The sequence below is a fragment of the Sus scrofa genome, chromosome 16 (assembly GCF_000003025.6).
Source record: "Sus scrofa isolate TJ Tabasco breed Duroc chromosome 16, Sscrofa11.1, whole genome shotgun sequence".
Taxonomy (NCBI): Eukaryota; Metazoa; Chordata; class Mammalia; order Artiodactyla; family Suidae; genus Sus; species Sus scrofa.
Window position 1 is genome coordinate 27,177,668 of NC_010458.4, and position 14,870 is coordinate 27,192,537.

At 39.1% G+C, this 14,870-nt stretch overlaps 1 protein-coding gene across 9 annotated transcripts in view; it reads left to right on the forward strand.

Moving 5' to 3' along the window:
• GHR (growth hormone receptor) overlaps nucleotides 1-14,870 on the forward strand; it is a 296,319-nt gene that overhangs the window by 51,368 nt on the left and 230,081 nt on the right. The window lies entirely within an intron of this gene.

Sequence of the window (14,870 nt, forward strand, 5' to 3'; positions counted from 1 at the left end):
GTCTTTTCGCTTTGTTTAGGGTTTCCTTTGCTGTGCAGAAACTTTGAAGTTTAATTAAATCCCATGTGTTTATTTTTGTTTTTATTGTCATTACTCAAGAGGTGGATCTGAGAAGATGTTGCTGTTGTTTATGTCAGAGAGTGTTTGGCCTAAGTTTTCCTCTAAGAGTTTTATAGTATCTGGTCTTATATCTAGTTCTTTAATCCATTTTGAATTTATTTTTTGTGTGGTGTTAGAGAGTGTTCTAATTTCATTCTTTTACCTGTGGCTCTCCAGTTTTCCCAGCACCACTTATTGAACAGGCTGTCTTTTCTCCATTGTATATTCTTGCCTCCTTTGTCATAGATGAATTGGCTGTAGGTGTGTGGGTTGAATTCTGGGCTTTCTATCCTTTTCCACTGATCTATATTTCTGTCTTTGTGCCAGTACCATATGGTTTTAATGACTGTAGCTTTGTAGTATAGTCTGAAGTCAGGGAGCCTGATGCCTCCAGCTCCATTTATCTTTTTCAGGATGCCTTTGGCTATTCTGGGTCTTTTACGCTTCTGGACAAACTTTAAAATATTCGAGTTCTGTGAAAAATGGCCTTGGTAATTTGATAAGGATTGCATTGAATCTGTAGATTGCCTTGGGTAATATAGTCATTTTGATAATATTAACTCTTCTAATCCAAGAGCATGGTATGTCTTTCCATCTGTTTGTGTAATCTTTGATTTCTTTCATCAGTGTCTTCTAGTTTTCCTAGTACAGGTCTCTTATCTCTTTAGGTAGGTTTACACCTAGGTATTTTATTCTTTTGGATGTGATGGTAAACGGGATTGCTTCCCTAATTTCTCTTTCTGATCTTTCATTGTTAGTATATAGAGATGCCATCAATTTCTGTGTATTTTATATCCTGTGGCTTTGTCAAATTCATGGATGAGTTCTAACAGTTTTTTGGTAGCATCTTTAGGATTCTCTAAGTATAGTATCATGTCATCTGCAAATAGGGATAGTTTTACTTCTTTCCAGTTTGGATTCCTTTTATCTCTTTCACTTCTCTGATTGCTGTGGCTAGGACTTCCAAAACTATGTTGAAAAGTAGAGGCAAGAGCGGACATCCTTGTCTTGTTCCTGATCTCAGTGGGAATTCTTTCAGCTTCTCACCATTCAGAATGATGTTAGCTGTGGGTTTGACATATATGGCCTTTATCATGTTGAGGTAGGTTCCCGTTATGCCCACTTTCTGAAGGCTTTTTATCAGAAATGGGTGTTGGATTTTGTCAAAGGCTTTTTCCACGTCTATTGAGAGGATCATATGGTTTTTATTCAGTTTGTTAATGTGGTGTATCACACTGATTGATTTTGCAGATATTGATGTCTGCTCAGTCTTGCCTGCTATCCCCTTACTTTCTCAAACTTGTTATTCTTTAGTCCCATCCCAGCACACTCCCAGTTTATGTACCCAGCCTTCTTTCCATTTTTTTTAAACCTCAACTATCTTTAAAACAAACAACAACAGAAACAACTTCAAGCCTGATAATGAACCCTCTATGTTTCTTGACAATGTCTAATTCCAACCACATAAGATAATTAGCCAGGTGAAAACAGAAGTAGACTATAGGATTGAAGTAAAGAAAACCTCTTTACCTTTTCTATTATAAATTTAAATGAGTGACTAAAACACCTTGATCTCCATAATTTCTTTTTGTTGTTGATCAAGTATCTTTTTTTCATTTTTTATTGTTAATTTACAATGTTCTGTTAATTTCTGCTGTACAGCAAAGTGACCTAGTTGTACATATGTATGTTCTTTTTTCCACATTATCCTCCATCATGTTGTATCACAAGTGACTAGACATAATTACCTGTGCTAGACAGCAGGATCTCATTGCTTATCCACTCCAAATGCAATAATTTTCATCTGCTAACCCCAAACTCCTTCCCTTCGGCAACCACAAGTCTATTCTCCATGTCCATGAGGTTTTTTTTTTTTTCTTTTTTTTTTTTGCTTAGATAGGTTCATTTGTGCTGTATATTAGATTCTAGATAAAGTGATAATCATATGGTATTTGTTTTTCTTTCTGACTTCACTTAATATGAGTCTCTAGTTCAACCATGTTGCTGCAAATGAAATTATTGTATTCTTTTTATGGCTGAGTAGTAGTCCATTGTGTGTATGTACCACATTTTCTTAATCTGTTCATCTGTCCTTGGACATTTAAGTTGTTTCTATGTCTTGGCTATTGTGAATAGTGCTGCTGTGAATGCTGGGGTGCATGTATCTTTTTCAGTAAAATTTTTGTCCAGATATATGCCCAGGAGTGGATTGCTGAATCATATGGAAGTTCTATATTTAGTTTTCTGAGATACTCCTTACTGTTTTCCATAGTGGTTGTACTAATTTATATTCCCACCAGCAGTGTAGGAGGGTTCCCTTTTCTTTGATCTCCATAATTTCTAAGTAGCTAAATATTAGAGCACTGCACATACACAGACACACATATTTTATGCATAGATTGCTATTTTACTGAGTGGCATATTTTTGGCAGTGTAACAACAAAAGATAATACAGAGGCATGGATAGGCTTACTTCTATTGTGTAGAAAGCTGCTTTGGAAATCATCATGCACTGATATAAATTATCATTGGAGTTTCATTTGGATATCTGAGCTTAAGCATTTTGCTCTTCTCTCCAATTTCAGAAGTTAATGGCCATTCATCTTCATAAAAGTAAGACTTCTAAAATAGGACAGAGGCATAAAATAAACATTTGAGAGCAGTGTTGGATGCACCCAACTGAACAAACTGCCCTTCTCTTTAGCTTTGAACTCTAAACCTTGTTTATAAATACCCTTTTGGTTTTTGTCTTCTCTTTAGCGAGGAAAAAAAAAAGAACAATTAATGTAGATTCTAAAGAAAAATACAGCAGGAACATTTTGGTAAGAGAGAGTCCCACATGTAAAAGTTTAAGAATTGGCAAGTACCTGCAGCTGACCAGTAGAACTTGGAAGAGGAAATGTGGCTTAAACGTCTTAGCTTGTGGAATGATATGGATAAGTTTTGATTACTGAGGTGCTCAGAGATCCAGCATTTACTCATTGAAACACTGGAATGGCTCACATCATCCCTTGTAGCATCTACTTTATTTCTTCCAGAAGAATTAGGTTTTGTGCTACCTTAGAACCCACTTTCCATAATGAAATCACCATATGAGTTATGCTGTGAATACTGTGTACCAATGCATAGGAGGAGCTCACTCATCTCACAGAAATTGCACACATGATGATTATACACCTGGCCTAGAAATCTGAACTATGTTGGTACAGCTATGTTCTGCCATGAAACCACCTGATTGTATTTGCACTGTGACAGCTGGGATGGCCTAGGGCAGGAAAGTGGCATATGCCAGGGCTGTGAATGCAAAAGGAAAGATCAGCAAGAAGTGGTCAGGAGAGCCATACTCCATACCGTAACTGCCCCTAGCAAGCAGTGTCTCAGCTTTAACTTGGCCTCCAATATCTTGCCTGGTTATGGCATGCCATGACCATGACAGATGTTTCTTTAAAAAAAAAAAAAAAGTAAATGTACATAGTCTTTCTCTTTAAAAAATAGAGTACCCTCCATTCCTCACCAAAAGTAATTGGTAGTATCCATTATATTACATCTTATAATTGAACAGATTCAGAAATCACCATTATAAACATGTTTCCTAAACTATAAAACATGAAGATATTGGAGCTTCCTTGTGGTGTAGTGGGTTAAGGATCTGGCATGTCATTGCAGCAGCATGAGTTGCTGCTGTAGCGTAGGTTCAATCCCTGGCCCTGGAACTTCCATGTGCTGCAGGCATGGCCAAAAATAAAAAATTAAAAACACATGAAAATATCACAGCCTGAGTTTAATGTTAGGGAGCCACTTTTCTATGTGTTTTAATCAGAAAAAAATTAACTATTGCAGAGGAAGCTTTAATTTTGAAGTAAGTCCAGCATTTGAAAAGAAACACATAATTCTTGCTTGGGGGAAAGAAATGGAAGTTCGATTTTGGACTCTGCAAATGACAGTACCAGCTGTTGTCATAATATTTCTAACATCCATGAAGGATTAATTCCAGGCCCAGCAAGCTCATTGGATGAGCAGAAACAGCTATGGAAACAAACACTGGTGCTTATGCTCTGACATCGTGAAATTCGGCAGGAGAACTCTGTGGAATTGGATAGCCAGCCAATACTGGATTATCATGCCTGTGGAGCATTCACTTTGTGGATTATGTGCAGAAATGTTAATCCCAAACTTGCTTTCCTCTGCCTCTTGGCCCTCTTTCTCTACAGTGGTATACTCAGGATGTGCCATCTCATTTGAATGCAACCTTTCTATTAAGGCCATTAAGTACTCATAGTCCAGGACACTCAGAGGGAGAGATAGAGACCTGGTTTTAAAGCACTTACTTTCACTACAGAAATAGTAGTAATTTGCTTGAGGAAACACATTTGCTTGGGTTTCATAGGCAGGTGGGTCTGGATTCAAATCCTACTTATTTTGAAGTATGGCCTCAGGCACATCATTGCAATTTCCTGAGGCCATTTCTGTTTCTATAAAGCTTGGGTCCTAGGAGTTCCTGTCATGGCTCAGCGGAAAACGATCTAACTAGCATCCAGGAGGACACAGGTTCAATTTGTCCTTGCTCAGTGGGTTAAGCATCCGGTGTTGCTGTGAGCTGTGGTGTAGGTGACAGACACGGATCAGATCCCACGTTGCTCTGGTTGTGGTATAGGCCACCATCTGCAGCTCCAATTTGACCTCTAGCCTGGGAACCTCCATATGCTGCAGGTGCAGCCCTCAAAAGACACACACATATACACACACACAATATGGTCTTAATACCATGTTATAGAGTTCTTTTTGAAAATTAGAAATATTTACGTCTTTAGATCACTACCTGGTAGCTGTTTTTCCAGTACAGATACACCTTTTTGTATATATTCAATGAGGCAGAATATATGCTAAATGAGAATCATGTTTCCCCAGGTCCTCCCAGAGACAGGAGGCATGGATGAAGGAGGTCCACCCTCCGCGGGGGTAAGGGGTCAAGCTAAGGCAGGACATGTGGGTGGGCCTTTGCTAACCGGGTGGAGGGAGAGGACACACCTTCCAGCAGGTGTGGGTCACATTAAGGCATAAAGACAGGAATGCCATGTGGCATTTATGAGGCAAAGGATTAGGAAGTTAACGCTTAAGACCTTGAAGAGCAAGCAGACTAGGCCTTCGTGGACAAGTGACTACTAGCCAGAGGGGGGAAAAAAAAAATCCCAAGGCCCCTTTTCTCCCCTACCTCCCCACTTTCCTACATCATATTCAGGCAACCCCAGCTTTTCCTTGCACTCTGTTTTCATATGAGACTTTAAGAAGGCAAATCTGTAAGAAGGGATCATTTTTTTTTATTTTATTTTTTTCCTCACTGTACAGCATGGGGATCAAGTTATTCTTACATGTATACTTTCTTTTCCCCACCCTTTGTTCTGTTGCAACATGAGTGTCTAGACATAGTTCTCAATGCTACTCAGCAGGATCTCCTTGTAAATCTATTCTAAGTTGTATCTGATAACCCCAAGCTCCTGATCCCTCCCACTCCCTCCCCCTCCCATCAGGTAGCCACAAGTCTATTCTCCAAGTCCATGATTTTCTTTTCTGTGGAGATGTTCATTTGTGCTGGATATTAGATTCCAGTTATAAGTGATATCATATGGTATTTGTCTTTGTCTTTCTGGCTCATTTCACTCAGGATGAGATTCTCTAGTTCCATCCATGCTGCTGCAAATGGCATTTTGTTGTTTTTTATGGCTGAGTAGTATTCCATTGTGTGTATATACCACATCTTCTGAATCCAGTCATCTGTTGATGGACATTTGGGTTGTTTCCATGTCCTGGCTATTGTGAATAGTGCTGCAATGAACATGTGGGTGCATTGTGTCTCTTTTAAGTAGAGTTTTGTCCGGATAGATGCCCAAGAGTGGGATTGTGGGGTCATATGGAAGTTCTATGTATAGATGTCTAAGGTATCTCCAAATTGTTCTCCATAGTGGCTGTACCAGTTTACATTCCCACCAGCAGTGCAGGAGGGTTCCCTTTTCTCCACAGCCCCTCCAGCACTTGTTATTTGTGGACTTATTAATGATGGCCATTCTGACTGGTGTGAGGTGGTATCTCGTGGTAGTTTTGATTTGCATTTGTCTTATAATCAACGATGTTGAGCATTTTTTCATGTGTTTGCTGGCCATCTGTATATCTTCCTTGGAGAACAGTGTATTCAGGTCTTTTGCCCATTTTTCCATTGTGTTGTTGGCTTTTTTGCTGTTGAGTTGTATAAGTTGCTTCTATATTCTAGAGATTAAGCCCTTGTCCATTGCATCGTTTGAAACTATTTTTTCCCATTCTGTAAGTTGTCTTTCTGTTTTCTTTTTGGTTTCCTTTGCTGTGCAAAAGCTTGTCAGTTTGATTAGGTCCCATGGGTTTATTTTTGCTCTAATCTCTATTGCTTTGGGAGACTGACCTGAGAAAATATTCATGATGTTGATGTCAGAGAGTGCCTCTTCTAGGCATTTGATGGTGTCCTGTTGCATATATAAGTCTTTCAGCCATTTTGAGTTTATTTTTGTGCATGGTGTGAGGGTGTGTTCTAATTTCATTGCTTTGCATGTAGCTGTGCAGGTTTCCCAGCAATGCTTGCTGAATAGACTTTCTTTTTCCCATTTTATGTTCTTGCCTCCCTTGTCAAAGATTAATTGACTGTAGGCGTCAGGGTTTATTTCTGGGTTCTCTATTCTGTTCCATTGGTCTGTCTGTCTGTTTTGATACCAGTACCACACTGTTTTGATGACTGTGGCTTTGTAATATTGCCTGAAGTCTGGGAAAGTAATGTCCCCTGCTTGGTTTTTGTTTCTCAGGATTGCTTTGGCGATTCTGGGTCTTTTGTGGTCCCGTATAAATGTTTGGATTGTTTGTTCTAGTTCTGTGAAAAATGTCATGGGTAATTTGATAGGGATTGCATTGAATCTGTAGATTGCTTTGGGTAGTATGGCCATTTTTACAATATTGATTTTTCCAATCCAGGAACATGGAATATCTTTCCATTTCTTTACATCTTATTTATTTATTTATTTATTTATTTATTTATTTATTTATTGCCTTTTTGCTATTTCTTGGGCCGCTCCCACGGCATATGGAGGTTCCCAGGCTAGGGGTCCAATTGGAGCTGTAGCCACCGGCCTATGCCAGAGCCACAGCAACACGGGATCCGAGCCGCGTGTGAACCTACACCACAGCTCACGGCAACACCAGATCATTAACCCACTGAGCAAGGGCAGTGACCGAACCCGCAACCTCATGGTTCCTAGTCGGATTCATTAACCACTGTGCCACGACGGGAACTCTACATCTTCTTTAATTTCTTTGATTTAAGTTGTATAGTTCTTGGCATGTAAGTCCTTTACCTCTAAGAAGGGATCATTTTTATGCCTGCAGTTGTATAGCCACTATGGAGCCTATAGCCTTGCTCTTGAAACTAGTCAAGGGTTGTTCTGTAATGTTTGGGCAAAAAGCTGATTGAGTATATAAGCCCAGCAAATCACTAAAGTGGATAGTGGGGAGGCCTGGGGAGGAGGAAAAGGTGGCTAATCCTGGAGAATAGAGGGTTAGCGTACTGGAAAATGAAATAAAAAAAGGCAGAAGTTCCTGTTGTGGCTCAGTGGTAATGAATAATGAGGACACGGGTTTGATCCCTAGCCTCACTCAGTGGGTTCAGGATCCGGCATTGCTGTGAGCTGTGGTATAGGTCACAGATGTGGCTTAGATCCCATGTTGTTGTGTAGGTGGGCAGCTGCAGCTCTGATTCGACCCTAGCCAGGGAATTTCCATATGCCACAGGTATGGCCCTAAAAAAAGGTGGGCGGTGTTGGGAGGTAGTATGGGGAAAGGACTGCTTATGATTCAGGTTTAAGTCATATAGGAGTTACATTGATTCTTGGAGCAAGGTATCCAATGTGTGTAGCTATAAACTGGCTGGCGTGTCTTTCTGTTGTTGGTCCTTCCCAAGACCAGGCGTGCATGTTCCGGGAGATGCTCATGGGGTTTTTGTGCTACAGGCAGAAGTAATTGAGGTTGAGCCCAAGGAAGGGACAGTGGATGGGGCTGTGGTTCTCTGGATGTAAGGTTATGTTTATATATAGAACAAAGTGATTTTAAACATTATTAATGGTAAAATATGAACCAATATTTGCAAATGTTAACTATCATCTAGATGTTCTTTTTGTTGCTAATTGTAGAAAAGTACCTTTGGAGGAATATATTTGGAATGGTTAAGTATTAGGGAGCACATTTTGGTGTTCCAGCTTTAAGGTACTAGGGCAATATGAAAAGACATATTTTATGTGCATTCAAATTCAAGATAAGAGAACCCATAGTTCTATTGCCTGGATAAAGATCTTGAGAGTTAAATGGGGATTTGGCAAACAGTGGGCAAAAATTGACTTAAAACACAGAGAAGCCTACACAAGTATTTAGAGGGAGGAGACATCAAAGAATGTTAGAAATAGCTTATATCACCACAAATACAATAACGCAGTAAAATGGGAAATCAGAGTCCATGCTGCCAGGAAAATCTAGTTATTGTGTAAAAACGCCTATTTGGCATACTTAATAATGGGATAAAAGGGAAATGATGTTTTCTTTTTTTTACATGTAATGTTTTTTAATTTTTTTCATTATAGCTGGTTTACAGTGTTGTGTCAATTTTCTACTGTACAGTGTGATGACCCAGTTACATATACATGTATAGATTCTTCTCGCATTATCATGCTCCATCATAAGTGACTAGATGTAGTCCCCAGTACTATACAGCAAGATCTCCTTGCTCATCCCTTCCAAAGGCAATAGTCTGCATCTATCAACCCCAAGTTCCCAATCTATCCTGCTCCCTCCCCCTCCCTCTTGGCAACCACAAGTCTGTTCTCCAAGTCCATGATTTTCCTTTCTGTGGAAATGTTCATTTGTGCCATATGATTTCTGAAAATCTGTTCTCCAAGTCCATGATTTTCCTTTCTATGGAAAGGTTCATTTGTGCCATATCTGAAATCTTAGATATAAGTGATATTATATGCTATTTGTCTTTCTGGCTTACTTCACTCAGTATGAGAGTCTCTGGTTCCATTCATGTTGCTGCAAATGGCATTATTTTGTTCTTTTTTATGGCTGAGTAGTATTTTGTTGTGTATATATACCACATCTTAATCCAATCATCTGGCAATGGATATTTAGGTTGTTTCCATATCTTGGCTATTGTGAATAGAGCTGCAGTGAACATGCAGGTGCATGTGTCTTTGTCAAGGGAAGTTTTGTCCGGATATATGCCCAAGAGTGGAGTTACTGGGTCATATGGTAGTTCTATGTATGGTTTTCTAAGGTACCTCCATACTGTTTTCCATAGTGGTTGTACCAACTGACATTCCCACCAAAAGTGCAGGAGGGTTCCCTTTTCTCCACACCCCCTCCAGCATTTGTTATTTGTGGACTTATTAATGATGGCCATTCTGACTGGTATGAGGTGGTATCTCGTGGTAGTTTTGATTTGCATTTCTGCAGTAATCAGGGATTTTGAGCATTTTTTCATGTGCTTGTTGGCCATCTGTATATCTTCTTTGGAGAAATGTCTACTCATGTCTTTTGCCCATTTTTCCATTGCGTTGTTGGCTTTTTTGCTGTTGAGTTGCAAGTTGCTTGTATATTTTAGAGATTAAGCCCTTGTCAGTTGCATCATTTGAAACTATTTTTTCTCATTCTGTAAGTTGTCTTTCTGTTTTCTTTTTGGTTTCCTTTGCTGTGCAAAAGCTTGTCAGTTTGATTAGGTCCCATGGGTTTATTTTTGCTCTAATTTCTATTGCTTTGGGAGACTGACCTGAGAAAATATTCATGATGTTGATGTCAGAGAGTGCTTTGCCTTTATTCTCTTCCAGGAGTTTGGTGTCTTGTCTTCTGTTTACGTCTTTCAGCCATTTTGAGTTTATTTTCGTACATGGTGTGAGGCTGTGTTGTAGTTTCATTGCTTTGCATGCAGCTGTCCAGGTTTCCCAGAAATACCTGCTGAAAAGACTGTCTTTTCCCCATTTTATGTTCTTGCCTCCTTTGTCAAAGATTAATTGACTCTAGATGTCTGGATTTATTTCTGGGTTCTCTATTCTGTTCCATTGGTCTGTATGTTTGTTTTGGTACCAGTACCACACTGTCTTGATTACTGTGGCTTTGCAATATTACCTGAAGTCTGGGAGGGTTATGCCTCCTGCTTGGTTTTTGTTTCTCAGGATTGCTTTGGCAATTCTGGGTCTTTTGTGGTTCTATATAAATTTTTGGATTGTTTGTTCTAGTTCTGTGAAAAATGTCATGGGTAATTTGGTAGGGACTGCATTGAATCTGTGAAATGATTTTTTAAAGAGTTGTCACCCACCCTCCATCCACCATGTGTGATTGGGGTGTTTGCTAGTTTCAGTGATTTTTGGAGGCAGAAGACAAGTTTCACTGCCAAGTGTGTCAGTGGAGGTGGGGGGATAGAAGACTTACTGTGTTAAATGAAAGACATTGCTTAGAATAAAGCCAGATTTTCTATAAAACAGAAGGAATTTGATATATGCTATTATCAGGAAAAGTAGATTTTTAAAAGTTTGGTTATCTAGTAATTTTTTTAATGACTGCCTTAATATTTAAACATTTTCATGCTCTCATTTAGGAAAAAAATGGAAATCTGTTTCTATAGAGGGTTATATGGCTAAAAATCTTTTTTTTTTGTAGTTACATGGATAGATATGCTACATAGTTTCAGTCATATGTATATGACTTTCTAAGAGAATTGCGGTATCCAATAATACATGATTTTCTTAGCAGAATCTAACACATAGTTAAGAGTCATGTATTATCTGTTTCTTGTTAATGAGATCCATGAACAGTGAAAGCAGAAAAGAAAGTGACCTTTCAGGGTATATTAATGGATATAAATTTAAAGCAAAAAAATATTTCTAAAAACATTGCTTTGGGGTACATAGGCCCAATTACCAGTTTTGTACACATTTTATACATGTTATCAGGCTTGAACTATTTCTTCCAACTTTCATTTACCAAGAGACTATGATAACATCAGTAAAATACAACCAGGATGGGTAAATTTTCCTTATCCTACCTATGTCACGATCATGCTGCAAATCCTCCCATCATGATTTTTTTCAGTTTTACTTATATATTTATATTTATAGATTTATATATACATATTTCAGATTTTTCCCATTACAGGTTATTGCAAGATATCGAATATAGTTCTCTATGCTGAATAGTAAATCCTTGCTATCTATTTCATATAATAGTATATCTGGTAATCCCATGCTCCTCATTTATCCCTCCCTCCCTCTTTTCTTTTATGTAAACATAAATTTGTTTTCTATGCTTGAGTCTATTTCTTCTTTGTATACAGATTCATCTGTATTATTTTGTTTATTTATTTATCTTTTTAGGGCTGCACTCACAGCATATGGAGGTTCCCAGGCTAGGGGTCAAATAAGAGCTGTAGGTGCAAGCCTTTGCCACAGCTACAGCAATACAGGCTGAGCTACATCTTTGAACTACACCACAGCTCATGGCAATGATGGATCCTTAACTCACTGATCAAAGCCAGGAATAGAGCCCATGTCCTCATGGATAACAATAAGGTTTGTTAACCACTGACCCACGATAAGAACTCTCCTATTGTTTTTTAGATTCCACATATAAGTGATATCATGTTCGTATTTCTCTGACTTCATTTAGCATGTTAATCTCTAAATCCATTCATATTGTTGCAAATGGCAATATCTCCTGTTTTATGGCTGAGTAATATTCCTGTGTGTGTGTGTGGGGGAGAGAGAGAGTATATACCACATATTTATCCATTCATCTGTTGATGGACACTTAGTTTGGTTCCTTCCATGTCTCAGCTATTATAAATAGTTCTTCTATGAACATTGCAGTACATGTATCTTTTCAAATTAGAATTTTCATCTTTTCTGGGTATATGTCCATGAGTGGGATTGCTGGATCATATGATAGGTCTATTTTTAGCTTAAATATCCATACTGTTCTCCCTAGCGGCTGCACCAATTGACATTCCCACCAACAGTGTGGAAGTGTTACCTTTTCTCCACACCCTCTCTAGCATTTATTTATAGAGTTTTTGATGATAGCATGTGTGAGGTGATACCTCATTATAGTTTCAATTTGCATTTATCTAATAATTACTGATGTTGAACATCTTTTCATGTGCCTGTTGTCCATCTGTACCATCATGGTTTTTTAGCTATAATAGGCCTAGCCTCCCCATCATCCATCTTGCTGGGTTCTGGTAATGCAGCTTAAGAACTAATGGAGCCCTAGTCAAACTTTTAGTATCTAGATATCGACTTTCATTATTCAAGACTTATTGGGGGTGGGGGGAACCTCCTTCTGTCCAAAGCTCCTCCAGGGGAGTTCCCGTCATGGCTCAGTGGGAACGAATCTGATTAGCATCCATGAGGACACAGGTTTGATCCCTGGCCTTGCTCAGTGGATTAAGGATCCAGCATTGCTGTGAGCTGTGGTGTAGGTCACAAACATGGCTCAGATCTGGCCTTGCTGTGGCTATGGTGTAGGCCAGCAGTTACAGCTCCTATTCGACCCCTAGCCTGGGAACCTCCATATGTCACAGGTGCGGCCCTAAAAAGACAAAAAAAAAAAAATTCCTCTGGTACCATCAGGCATGGCTGGATATACATGAAATTGAAAATGTCCAAGAGACAAACCATCCATGTAACTAACCCTAGAATCCGAAACCTTCACTCAGTACTCAGGCTTCTGGAGACTTGCTTTAGGAGGTCACATACATCTCTGTGTGCCTTCAAGCACGGCTTAGCATGAACGGGGGGATGAGTGAGAAAGCCTACTGCCTTAAACACAGCCATATAGAGCAAGCTGGTCCTCAGGTGGATGACCTTCTCACCCAGAATTTAAGGGATAAATTAAGGAGTTTGGGATAAACAGATATACACTACTATATATAACAAGGATTTACTGTATAGCACGGAAAACCGTATTCAATATCTTATAATCTATAATGGAAAAGAATCTGAGGAATGTATTTATATGTATAACTGAATCACTTTGCTGTACATCGGAAACTGACACAACACTGGAAATCAGCTAACTTTAGTAAATATATATATAAAATAGAAAATCCTCTTGAAATGTTGGATATTTCTTTGTGCTATTGTCCTTTATAGATGAGTAAATGACACTATAAAAATGTGTTCTCTCTGGAGCATTACTTGGCAATCGAATCCAAATATGGAAGTGGTTGAAATTCAGTTTCCAATTTAGTACCCCTCTTAGGCGAGTGATGAAAGCTCCCATATCTTAGTGTTTCTGAGTATCTGCCACCTCACTGAGGCAATATGTTATCATCTACACTAAAAGTTCCATACTTGTGAAACAATAGAGACATGGCTTCTTATTCCCCCTCCTCTTTTTTTTTTTTTTTTTTTTGAGGGGGTAAATTACTTTTACAAGGTACAACTATTGCTTGAGGGTACTTATTGCTTTTACAGACAAGAAAGAAAAAAAAAAATAATAGCTAGAAGGAAAGTGTGCCCCCATTCAGGTCACTCTATCTAATAAGTACTTATAGAATGTTCCATGTACCTTGCATGTCACAAGAGATGTACATTCAGGAAAAGAATAAAGCAACAGACTCCTTAGAGAGTAACATGGCGTGGCTGAGGAATAAATATAAATTGTCTTCCCTACCCTCTGAGAGATTGATGAATTATTTATTAGTTAATTTTCCCACCCAAGATTACAATCATCTCACCTGCTGCTTGCCAGCCTAGTGGGTTATTAATATCTTTTGCCCTACTTATTAACATATTTTCCTTAGGGTACTCATCCTGCATTAAACACAACCCCCTAGTCACGATTGCTTGTTTTTCCTCTGGAAGGCTCTATTATTATTGAGATCAGGAAAAAAAAAAAAAAAAAAAAAAAGAAACACTGTTTACAAAATTAGCCCAACCTGGGAGTTCCTGTTGTGGCTCAGCAGTAATGAAACAGACCAGTATCTATGGGGATGAGAGTTCAATCCCTGGCCTTGCTCAGTGGGTTAAGCATCCGGCATTGCTGGGAGTTGTGGATAGGTGGCAACCTGGCTCAGATCCTATGTGGCTGTGGTGTAGGCCGGCAGCTGCAGCTCTGATTCAACCCCTGGCTTGGGACTATCCATATGCCGAGGGTGTAGCCCTAAAAAGCAAAAAAAAAAAATTAGCCCAACCCAGGCATGGGGAGGAAGTTTGCTTGGGTTGGAGTAGAGAGTCGTTCACATAGGTAACTGAAGCTTTTGTACATATCTTCAAATTTCAAGAAGAAACACTTGGAGTAGAGAAAGCATGAAAGCCTTGGCTTGTAGTGCCCTATTGGAAGCTTGGGAATCTCAGAGGTATTAGCTCCATATGTCTTCTTTATACAGGAGATGGTGTTGAGTATTTCATCTTTTGCTACACATTAGTTTGGGGGCTAGAAGAAGCATCCCTGAAGATCAAGTCAATCCTATTTGTGTTCCCCTTCACTGCGTGTGCAGATCTTCTCTTGACAGCAGCTCTAAGTCACCAGCAATTCTATGAATTATGTCAAGTAGGACTAATCCTTTGTTGAGTACCTCCCTTTTTTAAAAGTTTGAAAAAAGAAAAAAGGAATGAAAAGCTGCTTGTATCTGGCCAGCTATGATTTAGCCCTGGGTAGAGAGTTGTTACAGGCTGAGAGGTTGCCAGCCTGCTCCCGTGACTCACCTTCTCTCG